We start from the raw sequence: 15,571 nt of genomic DNA, 5'->3' as shown, positions 1-15,571 counted from the left end.
TTTTGTAGGTTGATAGAAGCACTGGGGACCCAATTATAGCACTTAAACATGGACAAAGTCAGATTTTCATGATATGTCCTCTTTAAATGAGTTGTAGATGTGTTCATTTGTTTCTGTCCTATTTTTGTTTAGTTTTTGAGCTCTTGAGGCATGAATCATCTCAAAAATTGGATTATGAGAACATTACATGGCCTGACTTATTTTTAAAGATGTAAAAACCAACCAAAGTCATTCTTAATGTAATAATGTCAGCAGGTATGTGTGAGGTTAGGTTTAGAGGTAGGGTTAGTGGATCGAAAATGATATTACCCTGGCATGAAAGTCTATGAGATGTCCTTAATAATATAGTAAAACCAACCATTGAATGTGTGTGTGTGCGCTCGCGTGTAATAGTGTTACGGTTGTTTTCATTTGTCTATATCAAATTAAGCTTCCAGATGTACAGGTACGACAGAAAGCCAAGGTGGCTATAGGTAAAAGAAAACTTCATAGTATTTACGATTTGGATGACTGATCTGTTTTAGTTATGAATATTTGCCATATTCATATCATCATTTATTCAGACTGATGTTTTAAGTCCAGATATTGCAGAGGTCTTGCAATATGTATAAATGTTATTAATATTAAAAAGAACACTGTCACCTTGCTGCCAAATACCAGTTGTTCCGCTGATTAACTTGGAGGGTCACCTTTCTCAAATCTTCCCCCTCCACTGTCACTCCTTTTTAAGGAAAGTAATAGTTTACATCTGATCTGACAAATGAGCTTTTGCTATTCTCCCTCATTAGCATTTCAAAAGGTGTGGCTGCCTCTCTGATCTTTGATAAAGAAAGGAAAGATTACAAAGAGGTTTGAAGAGACTTTGCACTGACAAAGAAGTCTCTTCCAATTAAGGCAGAGCTTTGCCTCCTCAAAACTTGGTTTCACAGGTCAACACATAAAAATACCTTATAAAATGCTGGAAGATTTTGGAAAAAGTATTCTTCGAAGGTTTGCTGACTTTCAGATGGTGTCAGAAATTAAACTTGTTCATCAGTTCATTAGGCCCCATTCAGTTATATTTGATATTTTTGTCTAAAAACTAGACTTATCTTCTTAAAGGTGCAGTGTGTAAATTTTAGTGGCATCTAGTGGTGAGGTTGCAAATTGCAACCAACAACTCAGTTTACAGCTCACCCTTCGGTTTTGAAATGCATAGAGAAGCTACGGTAGCCGCCACAGGACAAACATATCACCGTTGAAGATAAATAAAATTTGTAAAAAAGTTTGTCCATTAAGAGCTTCTGTAAAAAAACAAAGTGGCGACTTCCATGTAAGGGGACCCTCTGTGTATGTAGATAAAAACGTCTCATTATAAGGTAATAAAAACATAAGGGTTCATTATGATCATCTTTGTAACCTCACGATAATATAGTTTTGTATATTATTTTGCATTTCTGTCAAGAGATCTTTTTAAAAATTACACACTGCACCTTTAAGTCATTTTGCTCATCAACAAAATACATATTGATTGAAGAATTGTTAGATATTTGTACTGAAAACAAGACAAAAATACTAAGTAAGAAAATCATTTTTGCGTTTTTTGGCATTTTCAAATCCCAATGTTGACAGGTATGCCACCTTGGTCACAGATAACAGACATTTTAGGGGCATACGTGCCGAGAGCATTTGGTTAAATCATTATCTGATTTTTGAAGGAGGTGCCGTTTGGCGATTTTTGCATTTGAGCTCCTCAATTATGGACTATAATTGTTGTACCACTGTAGTTAATTTCATGTTTGCTAGCTAAAATAAACACATTAGGGATATATTGTTGAGAGGAGTAATTGAGTTGTTTCTGTAAATGTAATTATAAAACCCATGACCCACATGTGCACTGATTTGATTGTTACACCAATTAACTTTCAATCATATAGGTTTGATCACACCCTTAAGCAATCAACTTCATCAGCAAGTTTTGCGTGACTAATTTCCATCAGCTAGACCAGTACCAACCAGCAAAAACCACCCTGGAAATGTTGAAGTCGGTCTTTTATTCACAGTGCACCCGTTTCTGACCTCATTGCATTACGCAGTCCACACTAAAACAATCTTATCACCAAGAATTATCAGCAATCCCGATGACAGCCATCTGAAAGAGTTTGTTAACTATTCAGTATCGGTTTTGCTTATCCTTAACAGACAGATTCTCTCTCCTAGCCCGCAGGCTCAGTTCCTGCTGGTGGCTGATAAATTGCGGTCGCGTTTATTGGGCTTTGCTCGAAAAGACAAGAGCTGACGTGACTGAATCGCTCCCTGGCGAGTAATCTGCGCTCGGTGGGCAGTTGAAAAGAATATGATAACCCTGACATCACCTCAATTTCAAAATGCTCGTCCGCCCCCTCCCGCCTGCTCCCACATCTTGACAGAGGTTGTAGAGGTTATGAATGATCCACAAGTCTGTGGCTTCTTCGATTGGGCCGTGTTCTTGACAAAGATAGCGTCCGTCCGTTTGCAGTAAATGTTGTGCCAGCACTTTGACAGAAGGGCAGCTAATGGTCCCCATATGGGTGCTAAACAAGTATAAAGGCCTCATGGATAGTATGAAGTAGTCTATTCTGTAAGCTATAGGGATTGTGTTGTTACAAATCACAACTTTACTTCAGAAACAAAAGGCATACTGTTATATTATTGATAAGATATTGTGTTAATTTTATTCACATTATGCCATATTAGATGGCAGCTATCTCATTTGGAGGCTGTGCAGACTGTTCTGATATACAGTAGATGAATAGGTACCCAGCACAAAGATTTAAAGGGGACATATCAAAAAAATCAGTCTTTTCCATGTTCAAGTGGTCCCCAGTGCTTCTATCAACCTAGAAAATGTAAAAAAGATAAACACAGTAACTTAGTTTTGGTAAACCATTCTCTGTAAGCATGTGAAAAATAGGTTATTGAAATTTGGCTCCCCTTGTGATGTCAGAAGGGGATAATACCGCCCCTTTAATCGGCACTTTCCAACCCTGACACTGCCATTTAGTGCAGAGATTAGCTCATTTACATTTAAAGAACACACCCCAAAAAATGGCACATTTTTGCTCACATCTACAAAGTGGCAATTTTAACATGCTATAATAAATTATCTATATGGTATTTTGAGCTTCACATACGAAGTCTGGGGACACCAAAGATTTATTTGACATCTTAAAAAAGTTTTGTGAAATGTTCCTTTTAAATATTAGTTCATTGCAGTATTAATACGGTGGGAAAAAAAATTATGTATTGTTTTTTATTTCTTCTTATTATAGTTATGATTGTGATATTAATACACACTTAATACCGAAAATTTAAATAAAGGGTTTTTTTGGGGGGTCATAATTGTATTTATTTAATTTTGTTGCTTTCAACAAATTTGCTTTCAGCAGAAGTGACTTTCTGATAAGGAAAAAAGTAAGGCACCAATAGACAAAAATGATCTGTATTAAAAGACAAACCTTGCAGATCTTAATTCAACAATTTAACCTCAGTAATGAATGCTGATCAACAATTTAACCTCAGTAATGAATGCTGATCAACAATTTAACCTCAGCAATGAATGCTGATTGTCTGTGTACGTCTAATTCGTCTAAGTTATTTAGCTCTGAATATAGCTTTGGATTTGCATTATGCATATTAAAGTGTCAATATAGATATCAGTGCAATTTTTGTAGGCAAACACTGAGTGGATGTGGGCACAGAGCTCAAAGCTGCGTTCTGCTCTATTGGCACATTTCATGACACAGCAGACAGTAGGCTTTTATACACTATGTCCCTGGAGCCCGGGAGAGAATCAGTCTCTGACATTACCGGAAACATCGGGAGTGGATAAAATTGTGTTTTTTTACTGATTTTTCATAGTTGCAAACCCAGATGCTGTTATACACAGCAGATTACATTTAGAGAAACAACTGATGCTGGCAGCAATACCAAAAAAAATGAAAACTGTGCAGAAATATTTTCCCTTACTGAAGAAACAACAGCAATACACAGAATTCTCCTTAAAATGAAAAATAAACATTAAAGTGCACCTATTTCACTGCTAAAAAACAATGTTATTTTGTGTGTATTTGGTATAATACAATGTGTTTGTGTGGTTTATGTTTAAAAAACACATTATTTTCCACATACTGTACATTTTTGTAGCTCCAGATTTCACTCTCTTCCTGAAATGCACAAATTTGAAAAGCTATGTTTCCCTGATTGGCCAGCTAATCTGTGCATTATCATTGGCCTGAATACCTCTAATGTCAGCGGGAAATGTGACGCTCCTTACCATGTTTGAAAGATTCGTTTGCTAACAGGAGTTACAGGCTGTAAGTCCGAAGCGGGAGGAATTATGATAATGTTGGTCTTGTCGACATCATCAATCCCAAGAAGTAAACTGTGGCCTACAATCCGTGTGTTTGTTGTATTAAAGGTAGTGCTCTGGAGTGGTTTAGGTCCTACTTATGAGGCAGGACTTTTTCTGTCTGCCTTGATGACCCATCAGTACCCCTTCTATTTGGAGTCCCTCAAGGCTCTATTCTTGGCCCAATGCTGTTTTCCTTGGATATGCTCCCATTAGGGTCAATTCTTAGGAAATATGACATGTCGTTTCACTGTTATGCAGATGACACACAAATTAATCTGCCACTGAAACGGAAAAATGCTAGTCCTTTGAAACTTCTTTTTGACTGTCAAAGACATTAAGGATACTATTTTTTTTGAACGAGAATCGGACAATATGTGCTCTTAAAAAATAAAAAATGAACATACACTGGAATTTTTTATGCTGTTGGGATAGAAGAGTTAAAAATGGACATTTAATATTTCTGACCTTTACTGACACATGAATGATCACATATTACACTGAATAGACATTCTGTATCCATTATACATTATCTCATAAAAGATGGTCAGTTTTGATTTTCACTAAGACAGACATTTGTGCTCAGAATATTTATTCATAACACAAATTCAAATCGCCAGCTTGCCACCCTAATGATCAGAGATGTTTGAATGGAAGTGATTTTTATGTGTATAAACAGGGAGGTGACATCAAAGTCACTGCAGCGTAAAAAAAATAAGACTAATAAAAAAAAGATTAAAGGGGTCATATAATAAGGAATCACATTTCCCTTGATCTTATGAGATAAAAGATTTCATTGTACTATAAAAACACACTGTACCGCAACTTTTACAACTCAAATCCTCCCCAGTGGACGAAGAACATTTATTCTGCTTTCTGACATCAGATAAATCTGAACACATGAACACCTATCAACATTTACACAATTACAAATTCATGTACTTAAAAGTACAGCATCAAAAATGGCCTTTAGTGCAAAAAAAACTTTACTGCAGACCTCAGTGGAAAATTCAATAATAATACTACTAATAAAACTTTGATATAAGCGCCGTTAACCTGTCAGAATAAATGCTGACAGGCATGGTACAGTATGTTGTACTACAGTAGGTCTTATGGTAGCATTGGAATGCTTGTCTGTTATCTGTTCACTCTGCCCTGTCATGGCCTCCACTTATATGTGAATTCATAAGAGGGGAGAGAAGCATATAATACTGGAGCTTAAAAATTTGATCGAATCTCTGGAGGGCAACGAATAGGATGAGGAGAAAGGGATATAACTTCATCTACCTGTCACCATTCCTCCACGGGAAAATCAATCACAATGAAAAAGGAGGGGACATTGAGATGGTAACATATTCTTTTTTTGCCTCCTCTTCGAGGGGAAGCGTTATCTGTCAGGATCTCCAGAAAAAGACTTGGGAAACTATTTGCAGGGCAGATCAGAAGATGAGGACCTCTCAATCCATCAGGAGCAGGTTAAGATTGGGACTCTGACACTTCACTTGCAGATGGTCGGACAGTCTGTTGAGGGCAGTGTAAGGACAGATGGTCATCTAGGAGTTGGGTGGTGCAAATGGAGAGTAATTTGGCCAACAGTCATGTGTGACATATAGGGGGAGAGGTGAGGCTGCAGGCTGATTCATCTATATGGTTTTTAAGACATCTCGCCTCACTGGACTCATTCAGTGCAACATGTGAAGTTATAGTAAATCTGTCAAGATATTAATAGTCCAGCCATGTAGCATGAACATATAAATCACCTGTCAATGCTCATGATGGAATGATGTTTTGTACGTTTCAGGATCACCTAAATCCATCAACTGTATCTTCAAATGACCAAATCACACAGTTATCGGTTTCAGCAGTAACAACACAAACAAATGGCTTTTGTGAAACACACGTAACTTCTGGTAAACCTTCACAAAGAATCAATAGCAATAGAGTCCATTTAGAGTAGTTTATTTCTGAAACAAGCAAAATAAATAACAAACTGAAACTTATTTTACATTTCCATCATGTTTTAATACTGAGGAGCTAACCTAACTGTTTAATTCCACCTGTCAAAGTGTTTTGAATATTGTTGCTCCTTTTAAAATTACTCGTCCTAAACCAAGAACAGAGTCATGGTTGAATGATATTACTCGCACTGTCTGCCGTGAGTGTAGAAGAGCTGAACGTCACTGCAAGAAAGACAAGCTGCAGGACTTGGTACAAATACCAAAAAACAGTTAAAGCTCAGAAAACTAAATATTGTCTAATGTTATTCTTAAAAATTCTCATAAACAAAGCTCTTTTTAGTACAATTAAATATGTACTGAATGCCTTTCAACCTGATTTTTCTGATGTGTCCTCTGAAACTTTTAAGAGGTTTTTACAAATTTTTGTGGATATGTTATCAGAACACACATTATACCTCCTTCTGTGGACTCCTCTGTCCTGATTACTTGCTCAACTGTTTTAAACCAGTGTGAGCCTGTGGGCCCAATTTTAACGATCTGAAACGCAAGCGCGAAGCGCAAGGGACATTGAGGGCGGATCTTGGGCGCTGTTGCTATTTTCCCGGCAGGAGAAATAACTCTTGCGCCAGGCGTAAATCAATACGCTATACATTATGGTCAAGCATGCGCCCTTAAAATAGCATAATGAACCACGCGCAACGCGACACTGACTTTAGACCAGTTTTTTTTGGTCAGTGGCGCAATTGTTTTTTGAAACTGCAAAATAGCATCAGGGATGGCTTGTGCCGGAACACGCCTCCTTTTTTGCGCTGAACCGCCCAGGGAGCGCAAGTTCATTCCCTAGTTTGCTGACGTGCAACTGTGGAGGGCAAAACCCGCTGTGCGCGCTGGGTGCAAGATAGGGCCCTGTGTCTCTTTCTCTTTTAAAAGATTTTATTAATCAGATGAAACCCTCTCCATTTCCCAGAGATGTAGTTCCACCATGTTTTTGGAAGAGATTTTTGATCATAATATCCTAGTTTCCCGGTTGAAACATTTTTGTTGGTATTAAAAGTAGTGCTCTGAAGTGGTTTAATTCCTACTTATCAGACAGGACTTTTTCTGTCTGTCTTGGTGCACATCAGCACTCCTTCTATTTGGAGTCCCTCAAGGCTCTATTCTTGGCCCAATGCTGTTTTCCTTGTATATGCTCCCATTAGGGTCAATTCTTAGGAAATATGACATTTCGTTTCACTGTTATGCAGATGAATGACACACAAATTTATCTGCCTCTGAAACAGAAAAATGCCCATCCTTTAAAACTTCTTTTTGACTGTCTCAAAGACATTAAAGATTGGATGGCCCAGTAGATTTTTTACATTTTAATGAGAGCAAGACTGAAATCATGATATTTGGTCCAAACTGTACTAATAAGACCTCTAACATTGATTTGGGCTCTTTGCTTCCCTATTTAAATCCACTGTTAATCTGGGGGTAATAATGAATATAGATTTTAAACTTGACAAACAGATAAACTCGGTAGTCAGGTCAAGTTTTTGTTAGATAAGGCAAGACCCAGGTCACTCTCTCATGCTTGCAGTTAGTCCAAAATGCTGCATCTCAACTTTGAACACGCACATGTAAACGGGAACATATTTTGCACATAGCTACATTGGCTTCCGGACCGTTTTAGGGTTGATTTTAAGGTTTTAATGTTTACTTATAAATCCTTAAATGGCCAAGCCCAAACTACCTTTCTGACCTTATACAGTAAAATTGCATGTCCCATCAAGGTCTCTGAGGTCTGCTGACCATTTGCTGCTGAAGGTCCATGGAGTAAAACTAAAGCACATGGTGAGCTGTCCCTAAACTCTGGAACTCACTACCTTTGTCTGTGAGGATGGCCCCAAATTTGTCTGCTTTTAAAACTAGCCTTAAAACATAAATATATTCTTTGACATTTAATTAAATCTGAGAGCTGTGGGGTTTTGTGTATAGTACTTTGTATATTACCCCTTTTATTGTTGTTTGTTTTATAACCCTTTTACATGTACCTGTACAGCACTTTGATCAACTACTTTTGGAAATAAATTAAACTTGCAACTTGAAATCATAGCTGAAGGGTATCAAAAACTACACTGAGCTAACATTACTGTGTAAAATTAATATATACAATCTTAACAACAGATTGGCTGCCAAACCTCCCTTCACATAGCGTTGATCCATGAACGCTGTCTCCCCTCGTTTTTAAGAAACAAACAGAGACCGGAAGTTAAGTTTTGTCCAAACGCGGGGCGTATGTTTGTAAAACATCAACATGATTTTAGTGTAGTATAAATAAAAACAGTATATAATTAATACCGTATGGTTGGCCAAACTAGTAAAAAAAGGTGTATAAAGTACTATTCGGACGGGATTAGTTTTACATAGGGAGGTGGGGTAAAGCAAGTTTTTATCAGAGGTTCTCTGTGATTTTAGTCCAGTCCGAATGCTCCATGTCAGTAATCATTACGGACAATGTCAGTAAAGATTACGGCGTCTTTTACCTTCTGTAAAAAGGTCCGGAGAAATTACCTCAGGTAATACTAATCCAGTGCGAATCGACCAGCTGTAAATATACACGTAAATCGCGTCATTTCCTTTTAATTTGCGGGTTTCTTTTAAATATAAAAGCGCTTAAAGAGGCATTTACTTGCGTTCTAGACGGAGAAACAAGTCAGTGGCAGGTCAGTTTCTGAATAAAACACGACACAAACTTAAAAAAAAAGTCAAATTCACTTCTCAGATGCGCGGAACTGTTTACGAAACTGACGTTCTCCCCAAACTGAAATTAAACACAGTGTTTCGCGTTTTCCTTGTCTGTGTCATGTTGTTTGCACATCTGATATCTGGAAGCAAGGTCACGTGCACGTGAAGACGAGAGGTGACGCGCTGTGCCAACGAGTTACCCCTCCCACTTCTGAATGTTTTACAGAGATTTCTAATCCCGTCCGAATTGACCATTTATATTACCCGACGTCCTGTGGTAAAATTACATTACGCCATCTTCCCCTGTAAAACTAATCCCGTCCGAATAGGGCTTTAGTCACTTTGGCACACACATATTTATTAATCTAAATTTGGTTCTTTAATATCTTGTGCATTGGGATTTCAACCACACTGTAAAATTATTTCAATCAACATTATGTTACTTTAACAATTTAAAAAGTAGGTTGAATTATGTTCCAAAACCAAGTTGTTTTAACTTCATGCTTATTTCTTTTTTTACAGTGCACATAAAAAAGTGTTTACACATAAAACATTCTCCTCTAGAATATAATTTTTTTTCAATGGCTGGCCATAAATTTTTTTTCTTGCCAATGAGAAATAGTTACACCACATTTGTGTAGACAGCACCTAATATTGAGCATTGTGAAATGTGCATATAACCCAACTGCTTAATCCGACTAAGAGTCAAGACTTAACCAGCAGTTGACTGATTTTTATAGAACTAGAAAGAGGGGACTCCATTCTAAAAGAAGAGCCCATGGGTGTCCCTACATAATCCAGAGCTACAGTCTTTGATGCTGCATCCCACAGTGAGCAAACCCAGCTCATCAAAAGTACACCATGCACAGACAGACACTTCTTCAGCCTTCTAATAGTGTAATTGGAAGATAAGAGCCGCTCCATAAGTGACAAGCTTTAGAGAAGTGCAGCTGGTGCATGGATGTGAAGCCAGTCAAGCAAAACCATGGTGATCACTCTTCTTCACTTCTTTGTTTAATCTTTTCTCTAACTGTCTCTCCCACTTTCTGTCTCTCCGCAAGAATAAGCGCACCCCTGCATGTCACACAACGTCACTAGGAGCTACACAGATGATTCATACTGCAAATTATTTTAAGTGCAAGACAGTTTTCTGCATTCTGCTCTTTTTATCCATTTTCTGCACTCAAATTGTGTCTGATTGAGTGTATTTTGCTGAGTGTTTTATGCATTCCATTTGATTGCATCTAAAACTGTCACCAGTATTTTGTCTTGTTTTCCAGTAAAACATCTTTGAGATTTACTTTAGAAGCAACACTGTGTGTTTTAAAGAATATATCTTCTAAAGCTAAAACAATTGCCAATGGAAAGATAGGATACTATTTAAAAGGCTTAATATTTGTCATGTTTTAGGTTATAATATTTTAACAAATAGACAAATCTGACAGTTTGAGTTAATTGAGTTATCAAAGCAAATGTAATGTCATGTTGTATTTGTTGTATTTTGGCAGTCTGCTCAAGATTTGTTTCAAAAGCAGTTTCCATCACCTATACCATGGTTTTTCATACATAAAATATTCACATTTCACATGAGGAATAAAATATTGTAGTAGTTTGATTTACAAATACAATTAAGTCATAATGTGTTTTGTATGAAGAACAGACCGGCTGCCTTAAAGAACAGATCAGTCTTGTCCCAAACACAGTGTGAGTAGTTCATCGGCTTTCAGATTTAGTGTGTACTCTGGTGGACATAATGTTCTAGCTGTCAGCAATGTAATTTAAAGGTCCTGTTGTAAACACTATATTCTCCCCAAGCCCTTTTGGTTTCTTATGGCATTTTTCCATGCATTAAACGTTGATAGGTCCAAAGCTGTGCCTTGTCAAGTCCTGTCATATTTGGTTTCTACCCTTTGGCGGGTAACTTGCATAAAATACATTTATCAGGCACAAGGTCTGGTGTCAGTAGTGTCAGTCTGGATGTGTGGACCGACAGAAGCGCTGTCATAACAGAACGTTAGTATCATAATAGCTTGACCCTTGTGACCGGTTTGCTGTTAGGCAAAGACAATGTTTTCTGATACAATATTATCACCCTCCCATGAACTGAACTAACTTTGTAGGTATGAGAAGTGCATTACATAAAGAGACTCAGCGATCAAAATGCGGGGGTTATGAAACTGTTCCAAATTATGAAAAGACAGAAATATGTAACTGAACAGAGGAAATGTAAGCTACTGTCTTTGAAATGAAAAAGGCCTAATTGCCATGCACTGTAAAAATCATTGTTGCACTTTAATTTTTCATTTTAATACATTTAAAATTATACTTAATTTCAACTTTCTCGACAATAAATTATAAAAATAATTTTTAAGCTAATTCAATTTTATTTAAAGGACAAGTTCGGTATTTTACACTCAAAGCCCTGTTTTCAGATTGTTTATGATGAAATAGAACATGAAAATGACTGAAATTTAGACTGGCCCGAGAATTTGTGCTGTGAGTTACGGTATTATTTCGCCGCCGGGAACTTTCTTTGTATTCTTGCAATTGGCAAAGGCGGATTATCGCCACCAACTGGGCTGGAGTGTCTATTATTCAAGCTCTCAACGGAAGAATATACGGGTGTGAGGCGTTTGGAAAATAGCTCCACAAGTTTACAACGAATGGTAAAACACCTGTTTGAAAGCATCTTTTGCAGCAATTTTTTGTGTAAGGATATCAGTGAACACCCCTGACCATTCGGTGAGTTTCACGTCTTTGTAAACGAATATTTAATGCATTTTAGGAAGGATTGTTCCTGTGCACCTATAAACCCATTATAGAGGTGGGAGGTGAAACAACAAACACCCGAAAATTCTTGTGGCAGCCGCATATGTCTAAATTTCAGTCAAAACTGTTCTATTTCATCATAAACAATCTGAAAACAGGGCTTTAAGTGTAAAATACCGAACTTGTCCTTTAACATTGTTGTAAAGCTTGTGCTGTGTTTATTTCACGTCACAGAACAATAACAATAAAATGGTTTATACAGTACCTGTTAAATGCTTTATTCTGATATAAGAAGTATATGCATTATTTTTTGATGAACACACACCTAACCTGTCAAATTTCTTAAAAAAAAAAAAATGTTTGTGGTAACTCTGGTATAAGTGTAATAATTGACTCTGATTCACGTCCTGCCGCATAACCATCTTGGGTGTGCATTATTTTTGAATAATTCAATGGCCCGACGTCAATTATTCCTTACATACAGTTGATAAACACAACATATAAGCACATGACTGTTTGCATCAGCTATAACATAGACAGTAATTCACCACAGCTCTCTCAATGATGATTGTGGACCTCATGGACCTCATTCTCTCAGCTGATAGAAATGATTTGTTGTGTGTCCCAGTGTTCTCAGTGTCTCAGTGTTCGAATTATGTCAAAGATTATGGGGTCCCCTACACTCTCAGATATAAAGATACAAAAGTTGTCACTGGGACAGTAGCCTTTCAAAAAGCTACACCTTTTTACCCAAACAGTGCATATTAGTACTTCAAAGGTACATATTGGCAGTTTCAAAGATACACATAGTCGCTGTCCGATGAAAACCATGTATGTCCATTTTGCTGATTTTGAGATTTTTCAACGGATTGAATGTCCAGGTTTATTTCGGTATACGGTGCTTCACATATCTAAATGGCCAATGAAAAATTGTGAAATCATATCTTCTGATTTTCACGTATATCCTTTTGGTGTCAAAGCTGTCAATCACGCCACGTATCTCCCGCCCTGCAAGCATTTTGCCGGTCTCGTGAAGTTTCATCGAAGCTCAGCACTGGATAGCTGAATAAACATAGCCTGGTGAGACAAATGACTTTCCTTCATCAAGGTAAACATTTCCCCCCTGTCATGACGCCAGACGTATGTCTAGGAGTGACAAAATTATGGTAGGACTGTGCAAACAAAGTATCTGTCTAGCATTACCATGTCAGTGTATTGATTCATTGTCCCTTCATAGTTTGCAAGAGACATTTAATAAATGTATAATTAATATTAAACTAAGCGTATTTAATAAACTATGACGTAGGCTATTTAATAAACTAAGCGTATTCATCTGTCAATATGAAACGCGACTTGGCCATTCTAATTAATCATCGGAAAAACGCGTATCGACCACCGTTACTGTATAATATGCACGTATGTCCATTTAAACTCAATGTTGTTAAAATGTGGATATATCATTACACTGGCAAGAATATGGTTACATGTAAAGATGCCGTACCAAGTATGACAACGCTACATTCAACTGCTTTTGAAATACGGTGTTTTTTCACTTCCTGAAAAGTAACCGTTTTGGACACATTTTCATCGTTCAGCGACGATATGCGACCTCCGCATTGAGTCGACTCATCTGTCAATTTCTCCAGAAAACAGCGTGAGGCACACTTGAGAGTTTACATTTATTTCAGACAGAAATCTTTTGGATTAGTTTATTGGGAAACATAATGGACAGTATCACTTTGTGCCAGCTCAGCACGAGAATTTTAAATCATGTAGTATTTTAATTTTAATAAAACCTCAATGCTTATAGGAGGACCGGTACCACCCCAGCACCCCCTCAATTCGAACACTGTCCCATCTTGATTGACACCGGTCCAACACTCTGCATGTTAGAAAAAAATAATTCATCTAATTTAAAATATCTTGACCACATACACACAATAAAGGCGTGTGGTGTTGTCAACAATTTCATCAGTATTGCAGGATAAAACGAGAGTTCAGTTTCGTGTCTTAGTTCAGTTCATTTTAGATGAAACTTTAGATGCGCTATATTTCATCTCTCTGTTGTCCTATTACAGTAGCTTGCTGTTCCTCCATTTGATCCTGCTGACCCTGTGATGTTTCCAACCTTCATGGCCCTAATAGTCCGTTTGCCCTCTGACTTGATGCCCAGGTGGCGTTGGCTAAAGATAGACAGCATGATAACAAAGGGAAACATAAACAAGTACAGTACAAACAGCTCCCATCCAAACACACAGGACTGTGGTGGCAGATGCTGTGCATGCTGAAGGTTTTCGGAGGTGGTCGAACCAAAAGCAGTGGCTCAGTTCTGCTTGGGGTGATAGTCTTGCTTGCTTCACTATTGGGCTGTTGAGCATAGAGAAAAAGCAGCTTAAACTTGTCCGGATGGTGACCAGCTTAAGTAAGTATTTAAAACGTTTATTGCTGAGTACCAGTGCAAGGCACATTCATGCAGGTTTTAGCTTGACAACTAGTCATGCTGATCTACATGCAAAACCAGTTTTTAGAGCATTGTTGGTTTTTAAAGCAAATTAGTTGGTTTAAGCAATATACAGCAATGTTGAGAAGTTACTATATATCAGAGTGTTTACTTGTGTTTTTTTTATTTATTTATTTATTTTTTTGCATTTTTAAGGTAAAATGACAATACCAACGGCCTATTTAATAAACATGCAAGGGTTGTGTAGAATGAAGTGAACCAAAGATTAATTTTTTAATTTCTTGAAAAATTAACAAATGAAGAGTTTGGTTCCAAAACGTAATAAATCCATTTTGACAAATTTCGGTAAAAACGTGTTTTCTATACCAAGAAAGTGACAAGATGAAAACCACTATTTACTGTTACAAACTTTCACATAGCATCTTTAGGTTAAAAAAACATAAAAATTCAAATCCATAACAAAGATTTATTATAAAAACAAATTCTTTTTTCCACAAAATGCAATAAATCCATGACAGGTTTTTTTTTCAAACTGCTAGAAATCTATTCAATGAAATGTGTATTCATCTTTGCCATGTTATATTCATTTAGTTGAACAGTTGTACACACTGATAAAAATAAACATTAATGTCATTAATCAAAACACTTACTTTGTCATGTTAAGAACACTGTCATTGCTGCGGTTATACTTGAAGCCGTCCCTTAGCATTTTTCACAGCGATCAGCTGTAAAATGTTTTGATCCTGCTCGATTTTCGTTGACTTTGAGTAAAATAATGGAAAGTTTTTCATAAGATCTCCTGGGCTCAATGTGTTAGCATGAGAAGCTTGATGCCATCGGGAGAACAAGCACCCGTCTCCCGAGTGCCTTTCGCGGAAATTATTAGATGTTGATGGCTTACTTTTCTTTCATCACAGAAAACCATAGGTTTATCCATGCCATTAAAGTATTATTTTGTTTTGTTTGTTGATCACGAAGTACAAAGTAGATGAGGAAAACTAGGACTCCGTGTACTCAGCGCGCCGCCATGTTTGTTTACATTGCGTGAATGGTGCGCTGTAATTTCTGGAGCGGATTTATTGTGTTCTGTAAAAAAGGAGGAGTGGCGTTTATCGCATTTTGGGAAAAAAAGGGAAAAAAGATGACAGAATAACACGGCGGATATTGGATTTTGCGTAAAATTAAGAATTTACTTTTAAATACTGACCTGATATAATACTGATTTTGGCAGTAACTCATTTTTTTCAAAAATAGCGTTTATCGCGTTTTAGAACCAAACTCTTCAAA

This window comes from Misgurnus anguillicaudatus, chromosome 19 (assembly GCF_027580225.2).
Source record: "Misgurnus anguillicaudatus chromosome 19, ASM2758022v2, whole genome shotgun sequence".
Classification (NCBI taxonomy): domain Eukaryota; kingdom Metazoa; phylum Chordata; class Actinopteri; order Cypriniformes; family Cobitidae; genus Misgurnus; species Misgurnus anguillicaudatus.
Note: the sequence above shows the minus strand (reverse complement) of the source record.